General features: G+C 38.1%; 1 pseudogene; it reads right to left on the bottom strand.

The window, feature by feature from the left end:
• Positions 1-1752: 1752 nt before the first annotated feature.
• Positions 1753-2318, bottom strand: LOC139006155 (mitochondrial import inner membrane translocase subunit Tim8 A pseudogene; annotated as a pseudogene).
• Positions 2319-9804: the final 7486 nt, after the last annotated feature.

The raw sequence follows: 9804 nt of genomic DNA, 5'->3' as shown, positions 1-9804 counted from the left end.
ATTTTTTATGAGGTGTTAATCAGGTGGTAAGAACAATAATAATTTTGAGTAAGCATATCAGAAATGATACTCAGACCACTGCAGGAGAGTGAGGTGAGAGAGTTCTGATTTTAATGCACAAAGAGATGCTGACTCAAATGAGGAGATTTTTTTCTTATGTTGATGAACACAAACACACCCATACACACTGTGGGAACAACTTAAGTACAGCAGGAAATTAGATGCAAATTATTATTATTACTTTACTATGTGCTGGATACTGTATGAATACACTTTCCATACATCATCTGTACCAGGACAATGACCAAATGTGAACTCTGCTAGACCACCTCTGTCTATTTTTGTCTTCTACACTTTTTCTGCCTTTTTTTGCTTTTAAATGAGCATTTTGTATGATTCCATTTACTTTTCTTTCATAACATATCAATTTTACTTCTATTTAAAAAACTTTTTTTAGTGGTTTCCTTAGAGTTTGCAACATACACTTACAACTAATCTAAGTATAATTTCATATAACACTATATTGCTACATGGATAGTGCAAGTACCTTATAACAGCAGAATAATACTAATTCCTCTCTCCTGCCCCTTGTATCATTACTGCCATTCATTTTACTAATAGATAACCATACATAAATGAGATATATATATATATATATATATATATGCTATAACCTTATATATGGTTACATATATATGAATATATATATAGATATATATTCATACATGAGCCTACATAATTGAATCTATTCTTGTTATTATTTTGACCAAACTACTATGTGTTAGATTAATAAAGAATAATAAAAGTAAACCTTTTTATTTTACCTTCACTTACTCATTCTCCAAAGCTCTTCCTTACTTTATGTAGATTAGAGTTTCTGATCTATATTATTTTACTTTTCTCTAAAGTACTTCTTTTAACATTTCTTGCAAGGCAGGTTTACTGGCAACCAATTCCTACAATTTCTGTTTGCTGAGAAAGTCTTTATTCTCCCTCATTTTTTTTTTTTGAATCTTGTAGAAGCTTTTATTTCAATAATCAAGAGAATGCAATAAATGGAATCTATACTTATTGATTAACATTAGACATGCATCTCTACCTGAAACTGCTGTTAGTTTTTGACAGGTCTAAATCTTTACAACTTATTTAGGCCCATTTTTGAATTTCTTTGACCCTGATATTCAATGTAAGTTAAATTCTTCCTCGTGGCACCTTAATAATGAGAATTATGCTCACTGGCTAGATTCCTTTATAATTAAAGGCTTCTAGATGCTCAGGCTGCCTGTATTACCTCAAGACAATACTTTATATAAAGACTTAAGTAAATCACAGCATAAGGAAGGGAGAAAATTTAGAAAGCTGAACTGTATTGTATGAATATTCCATAGGTTTTTTTCCCCCACACTGATGGTCAAACACTGGTTAAGCACCAAATAACTCTTTTCCCATTGCCACCCTTTCCCAGAGACACCAAGATATGTATCAGTGTCCCTAGGCATCTGAAACCAATTCACACAAATGACAGATTTTACCCATGTGGTTCCACTATCAAATTACAAAAAGCAGTTCCACTATCCAAATGATAGGAATCAGTTAATGAGGCATTCAGAAAAACATAGTCCCACATACAGTAATATGTATCTAGGAAAGTTTATCATTCCTTTGCCAATTGCTTTCACAAGATTAACATTAAAAAAAAAAGCGCCAAATACACATATGACCCTTAAACCCCAAACACACTAAGATATTGGTCTTTGTTCATTCTCAGATGACCAGATGCTCCCAGAGTGCCAAAGGTGGGAGCCCATCCCCCTGTAGCCTTTTCTTCAACCATTCTTGAACTACCTTCCTTTTCCAAAAAGGGAATGTTGAAATCAGTCAGAAAGGCGTTCTGAAAAGACTGGCTTGGATTTCTGGGTCTGTTCCAGGCGATTCAAGATGAGTTGGCTTGTATCAATGAAGTGTTCAACGCAGTTCACAAAACAGGCTTCAGCCCGGCCGTTCAACTCTGGCCCAGGCTTGTCCACGCACTTCTCCCAACAAAGTTCCGTCCTCTGGTGCACCAGCTGCTGGAAGCGCTGCTTCTGAGTCTCCACCTGGATGAAATGCTGCAGCTGCGGGGCCACGGAGCCCAGACCCGCAGCGGAGGAATTCCAAGAGGAATCCTCCCAGCCTGGCCACGCGCTCCGAGACGAACTCCGCACCAACTCACCGACCTTCGCGTGTCTCCACGACGGACTGTCAGTGTGCAGAATTCTAGGTGTGTTTTTGTTCTTGGAACACTTTAAGTATTTCAGTCCACTCTTTTCTTGATGCATGATTTCTGAGAAGTCAAATGAAATTCTTATATCTCCTCTATTGGTAAAGCTTTTTTCCTCTCTAATTTTTTTTTTCATGATTATTTATCTTGATTTTCTGAAGCTTGAAAACAATACGATTAGGTGTAGGCTTCTTTTCTTTTTTGAGCCATTTTTATTTTTGAGCTTCATGAATCCGTGGTTTAATGTTGATGTTAATTTTGGGGAAAGTCTCAGTCATTATAGTTTCGAATAGTTCTTCTGTTCCTTTCTCTTTTTCTCCTTCTGGTATTCTCATATGTCACACTTTTCGTATTTGTTCTAAATATGCTGTTTTGTATTTTTTTTCAAAAAATTTTCCCTCTCTACTTTTTAATTTTGGATGTTTCTAATGAGACATCCTCAAGTGCCTAGTTTCTCACCTCCGCTGTGTCCACTCTACCAATAAGCCCATCAAAGTCACCCTTCCTTTCTGTTACAGCGTTTTTTATCTCTATCTCTTCCATTTACTTCTTTCTTAGAATGTTCATCTCTCTGCTTAAATCACCCATCTCTTTTTGCATGCTCTCTCCTTTATCCATTTGAGTCTTTAGGCATTAATAACAATTAATCATGATTGTTATTTTAAAATTCCCATTCTGATAATTCCAACATCCCTGCCATGCCTGTGTCTGGCTTTGATGCTTTCTCTGTCTCTTTAAACCAGCCGTGGGCAAACTACGGCCCGCGGGCCGGATCCGGCCCCTTTGAAATGAATAAAACTAAAAAAAAAAAAAAGACCGTACCCTTTTATGTAATGATGTTTACTTTGAATTTATATTAGTTCACACAAACACTCCATCCATGCTTTTGTTCCGGCCCTCTGGTCCAGTTTAAGAACCCATTGTGGCCCTCGAGTCAAAAAGTTTGCCCACCCCTGCTTTAAACTGTTGTTGTTTGCCTTTTTTATAGTCTTGTAATTTTTCTTGGATAGCCAGACATGGAATACTCATAAAAGGAGGTGCTATAAGTTTGTCTTCAGTAATGTGGTGGGGAGGTATTGGGAGAAAGGAAGTATGATCCTATGATTAGGTGTCAGTCCTTTAGTGAGCCTGTCCCTCTACATGGGAATGTCTCACAGGCTTCTCAGTTCCTCGTCCTGCCTGCTTTGGTGGGACAGGAGGACTGCAGTTGCTAGAGTTGGGTATCTCCCTTCCTCTGAAAGACGATGCCCAGCTGGGGGTGGTTATTTCTCTTTCCCAGGCCAGGTAGGCTCTGATGAGACTCCAGCACAGTGGTTCTCAACCTTGGCTGCACATTAGAATCACCTGGGAATCTTGGATTTTAAAAAGATTCCCAGGTGATTCTTTTTTTCCCCCCTTTATTGAATAAGATATTACAAATGTGTCCTTATCCCCCCAATCTCCCCTCATCCCCCCAATCCTGCCCTCACCCTCACCCCCTGTTGTCCACATCCATCACTTATGCTTATATGCATGCATACAAGTCCTTTGGTTGATCTCTCCCCCTCACCCCCACCCTCCCCTGTTTTCCCTCCGAGTTTTGAGCATCTGATTGATGCTTCTCTGTCTCTACATCTGTTTTTGTTCATTGGTTTATGTTGTTCGTTATAATCCACAAATGAGTGAGAGCATGTGATATTTATCTTTCTCTGACTGACTTATTTCACTTAGCATAATGCTCTCCAGCTCCGTCCACGCTGTTGCAAATGGTAGGAGTTCCTTCCTTTTTACAGCAGCATAGTATTCCATTGTGTGTAGATGTACTACAGTTTTCTAATCCATTCATCTGCTGATGGGCACTTAGGCTGATTCCAAATCTTAGCTATTGTAAGTATGCATCCCTATGTTCATAGCAGCACAATTCCCAGGTGATTCTAATGTGCAGCCAAGGTTGAGAACCACTGCTCCAGCAGGTTGGGCTCTGACTAACTGAGTGCAGACCTTGTTAAGAAGAACAGAGTGTTCCAAGGTATTTCCCAATGGTCCCTTTTCAACTTCCCCTACCAGAAGCTCAAAGGATTTTCCTCTAGTATTTACTGTGAGAACCTGATAAAGCTCCTGGAGGCAAAACTCACAAAAATGAGGGCTCCCTAATGATTGGGTCCCCCTCAAGTTTTCATCTCTCAGACTTATCCACTCTGCACTTCCAGTAATTTGTCCATTGAAGTTCAGGTTTCCATGGAGATTGCTGCTCCTGGATTTCTACTCCGGGAAGTTGGGATTCTGTGTGTCCTCCTGTGGGTTTCTTCAGTGTTGACGGTTTGCCCTGTGACCTCACTTTTCTTATGGTTCTAGGGAGAGTTGTTGCTTTTTCAGCTTGTTTAGCTTTTTACTTGTTAGGATGGAGTGGCAACTCCCAAACTCCTTACGTGCTGGGATGGAAACTTCTCGTGCAATTTTGATATTTGCCTCTCTTAAGCGTTTGATATCACAAATGTTTTCTCTCATTCCATAACATGTCATAACATAAACAGAAACTACTCATCTTTCTGTTAACTGAACAGAAACTCTATTTAAAAAATATGGCATACTACTTATAGTATTTACCATGTTAACCATTTTTAGGTGTGCAGTTCAGTAGTGTTAAATATATTCTCACTGTTGTGCAACCAATTTTCAGAACTCTTCATCTTGCAAAACGGAAACGCTTTACTCATTGAACAACAGTTCTCAATTCTCCCTTCTTCCCAGCTCCTGGAAGAACCATTCTACTTTCTCACTCTCTGACTTTGGTCTTCATATAAGTGTAATCATATGGCATTTGTCTTTTTGTGACTGGCTTATTTCACTTAGTTTAGGGTCCTCAAGGTTCATCCATGGAAATCTTGAATTTTGATATAATCAAATAAATTATTATATTTTGCCTAAGTGGTTGTGTATTTGAAAAGTTGAGAGGCCCTTTATTTCCTTTAGATTACCAAGACTCTCCTGCATCTCTTCTAAAACGATAAAAGCTACATGAATGACAATTTTACAAAGCTACATTGTTAGTTTTACATTTAGAGCTTTATTTCAACTGGAGTCCACCTTCAAACCTTTATGTGGTTTTATGCAGGTATTCAGTTTTATTTTCCCAAAATAGTGAGCAGGTTAACACAAAACCATCTATTGACAAATTATTTCCTTTACTATTATTTGTAGTTTTATCTATATTATTTTTTCATATGTATTGTCTGTCTCTTATGTTTTATTCCACTGGCCTATCTATCTGAGGCTGCACCAACACTATATTGCTTTTTTAAATGAGTTAATACATTTCATTTTTAAATTAAAACTTTGTTGTTGAAAATATTACTTATGTCCCCTCCCCCCCATTGACCCCTTCTAGCCCTCCCCCGTCCCCCACTCCAGGCTTTCACCACCCTATTGTCTGTGTCTATGGGTATATGCATACACGTTCTTTGGTTGATCTCTTCTCACTCACCCACACTTCCCTGCCTTCCCTGAGGTTCAACAGTCTGTTCCATGCTTCTGTGTGTCTGGATCTATTTTGTTCATTAGATTCCACATAATGAATGAGATCATGTAATACTTGTCTTTCTCTGACTAGCTATTTTGCTTAACATAGTACCCTCCAGGTCCATCCATGATGTCTCAAAGTGTAAGAGATCTTTCTTTTGTACTGCTGCATGGTATTCCATTGTGTAAATGTACCACAGCTTTTTTATCCACTCATCCAACACTATGTTGCTTTTTAAAAAAATGACCATTTATGTACCTGTATCATTCAAATAATTTTTATAGCAAGTTTATCAAGTCCCTCAAAATACTTTGTGTAGGATTTCTTTAAATATATAGGTTAATTTGAGTCATATTTTTCAAGAGCATGGGTGTCTTTCCATTAATTCAGATCATCTTCTGTATCCTACCCTAGTGTTTGAATATTTTCTCCATAGAGATTAAATAGATAGTTGTTAGTTTCTAGATACTTTATAGGTTTTATTGCAAAAGTGAACATCCAATTAAAATTTTTTATTTTTAATTGATCATTGTACGGGCATAGATCATTAATTTTTGTAGGTTCCACTATCCCTTATATATTAAGTTCTTTCTATATGTTGAGTCTGGCCACCAACTTGAAGACTTAATGCCAATTGGACTAACTTAATTGCTTTAATTGATCAGAGTGATTTAAGGCATAGATCACACTGGATTCCTCTTGGGCACCACCCTGTATGCTTTCTGCCTCACCTCTGATTTTAGCCAATAGTTTTACACGGGAGTGGACAAACTTTATGCTGACAGTGTGTTTGCTGGTCTTTTGTTTCCTGCCCTGGAGCTTCTCTGACTTAGGTTTTGGGATGACTATGTGAGCACACCTGACATTGGTGAGCATCTCAGAACTGCGGGAGGACACTTCTGAGAGACATCCTGTATCTCTGCAATTGATTGAGTACCTGTTATCCACATTGTTTTACAACTTAATGATGTCTTTATATAGGCTTCTCTCCCTTCTCTCTTTTATCCTCTGTATTAGATTCTCTGGAGAAGCAAGCCGAAGGAAGGAGGAAGGGAGGGAGGGAGGGAGGGAGGGAGGGAGAGAGAGAGAAAGAGAGAGAGAGAGAGAGAGAGACAGAGAGACTGTACATTTATTATAAGGCTCATGTGATTCTTCAGGGTGGAAGAGCTGGCTCTCTACCCAGGGAAAGCCAATGTTTCAGTTTGGGTCTAAAGGCAGGCTAAAGCTGATATCCTTGTTCAAAAGCAAGTCAAGGAGGGGTAATTCTCTCTTACTTGGGAGAGGGCTAGCCTTTTTGTTTTATTCAGGCCTTCAACTGATTGGATGAGGCCAGTCCACATTGGGGAAGGCAATCTGCTTTACTCAGTCTACTGATTTAAATGTTACTCCCATCTCAAATCACCCTCAAAGAAACACCAAGAATATTGTTCTATCTGCTATCTGGGCATCACATGGCTCAGTGAGGTTGACATGTAAAATTAACCATCATGCTTTTCTTGTTCTTCACTCCTATTCCTGGCATCACCTGTGCAGCGACCCTGCCTAGTTTTCAGGTAAGGCTTGAGCTAACATATCTATGTAGTTAGTATTTAGTGTGTGAAATGAGGTTTTTGACTACACAGGTGCTAATACTGGTGCAAGAGATATTTATGATCATTATAACTACTATCTGAGCTATTGAGCAATAATAAAATAAAGTTGTATATGCATATACATTTTGTATTATTCTTTGAGATTCTTTGAGATGTAGAATTTATGTAAAATAAAATTATAGAATTTTTGCAGGCATTAAAGCTGGGTGCCCATTTAAACCCATGGGTACCCTTTTTTAAAGGGAAGAATAGCACCCAAGAACATTTCCAATTTTCTGCAATCACCAACTTTGCAAAATAAAGAGAGAAGTCATTGTAATGTGAAAAGAGGAAAAAATATATCAAAATCTTTGCTCTAATTTGACATGCTGAGTTTAGCTAAATTTGTCCTTAGAATAGCTGCAAAATGCTGATTACTAATAAGACCCATCATTACCATTAATGGCTTCAACAGTCAAATTCACTTTTATTTATTGAATGAAAGAAAAACTGTTAAAAATCTTCGAATAACACAACATGGTCTAAACATTTAAAAAATGTACTACTTAACATGTTTGCATTAGAAAAGAGGTCATTTTCCCTGATTGACAGTTGCTATATATAAAGTTTTAGCTTCATATGAATTAAAAAGACACACTTCTCTGATCCTGTATAGCCTCATTACCTTAAGACTGCATAACAAGTGATATATTATATGGTGACATCTGGGAATAAATGCTAAAATGATTACTTACCGCTTTTGCATACACTTGACCCTTCAAGCTGCCTATCAATTGGAAAGATTTTTAGCACTTAGCAATACTGACAGTCCTTTCTGTAGCTGACTATTGGGAGATGTAACAAATCATTGACACCAATTAACCTGTGACATTTTCCTTTAAATTATGCAGTGTTATTGTCTGTATTTGGTGAAGGCAATTCATTTCTGTCTCCCGGACTCTCGGTACTTCACAGCCAATCATGTTTATGTAGTGGTATTTAAAATGAAAAGGAAGTTGTGCTAAGTTCTGCTAAATTTTAGATTTACCTTAAAAATTTTGAAGGAATTTTATACAAACTGATGTTTGTGGTGCCGCTTAGTTTACTCAAACAAGAGAGAGTAGAAGCACTGTCGTAAATGTTTCCCTCCACGTCCTGCGTGGTTCAGGGTTCAATATCTGGAAGAGGAGCCGCACACAAATGAAATAGAAAAGACAAGAGATAATTTGGAAATATTGGGGGACCAGGCGGGTTAAGTCCAACTCAAGAGGAAGGACTTCCACCCATGCTCAGTCCTCGCCCGACCTTTTATAGTCTGAGGTAAACAATGCAGTGGTTACCATAGTTACAGTTCTTGTGAGTTTCACATGTTTTGATCATGTTTACACTCCCTGCACTTCCCTCAGCCCATTAGCTTCCCAGGTAAGATCTAGGGAGTGTTATAAGGTCATGCCTACTTATGCTAAGAAGACTGAGCCCTCTAAGCTGGGACTTGTTTGTGACTTTGCCAGCAGGTCAGTCGGAGGCCCAACCCTATATCAGTTTCCCACAAAGCACCTTTAGGGGAGAAGATGGGTAACCAGGGCGTGGACAGCAATTGCCTCTTGCTTTCACCTTGGTGTCTATGAGTGTAGTGGATTCTTTCCTATCAGAGGTGTACAAGATAGGCTATCAGGTTTCTGAATTTAAAAATTATTTGTAAACCTTCAGAAGCTGATTAATATGATACCAGGTCCAAGTTGGGCCTAGAGAATGACAGGAAATAAATCTGTGAAGAGGTGAATACCTGCTTAGGTCAGTCTTTTTAAAAGCCAATTTAAAATCCAATCTAGATTTATTTAAAGAGTAAAAGCAAGCAGTGTGACCTAAAAAACATGGCATTCGCCTAGACTCAATCTCTTTTTATTTATTGCTGGTTGTCTGTAATACAGATGTTAATTATTCAATGTTGTCAACAATTTTTGTGTTTACTATGTGAACAATTTTTGTGCCTGAATGATAGAAAGGTCAGTAGGAAGCTCACAGGTTCTGAATTCAATTAGTTTTGGGTTAAAGTTCTGGCCCTGTAATTTCTCATGGGCGACCTTTGGTATATTATTTAACTTATGTGAATTTTGATTTCTACATCTGTAGGAAGGGGGTTGAAATACATACCTTCCAGGATCACTGGCAAGATTAGAAAAAATATCTGTAAAATAGCTGGCACAAAGTAGGTATTGTAGGCATTCTTAGGCCTGTCATTAAAAGGTTAGACACCTATGTGTCTTGGGGGCCTTCAGAGCTAAGAAACAGAATGGTCTCCCTACTGCATCTTTGTCATGGAATCCAATTTCATGATTAATTGTGTTCTCTCTAGTCAGGGACATCCATGGATGGGCTTTCAGTCAGTAAGTAGCAGTGACTTAGCCTTAAAAACAGTTTATGGGCATCATTCTAGAAAAAGTAAAAATCCTTTAATGTTTGGTTTATAGCTT

The sequence above is a fragment of the Myotis yumanensis genome, unplaced genomic scaffold, assembly GCF_028538775.1.
Source record: "Myotis yumanensis isolate MYYU_CA2020_CCGP unplaced genomic scaffold, mMyoYum1.0.hap1 SCAF_3, whole genome shotgun sequence".
Classification (NCBI taxonomy): domain Eukaryota; kingdom Metazoa; phylum Chordata; class Mammalia; order Chiroptera; family Vespertilionidae; genus Myotis; species Myotis yumanensis.
Note: the sequence above shows the minus strand (reverse complement) of the source record. Positions and strands in the feature narration are given on the sequence as shown.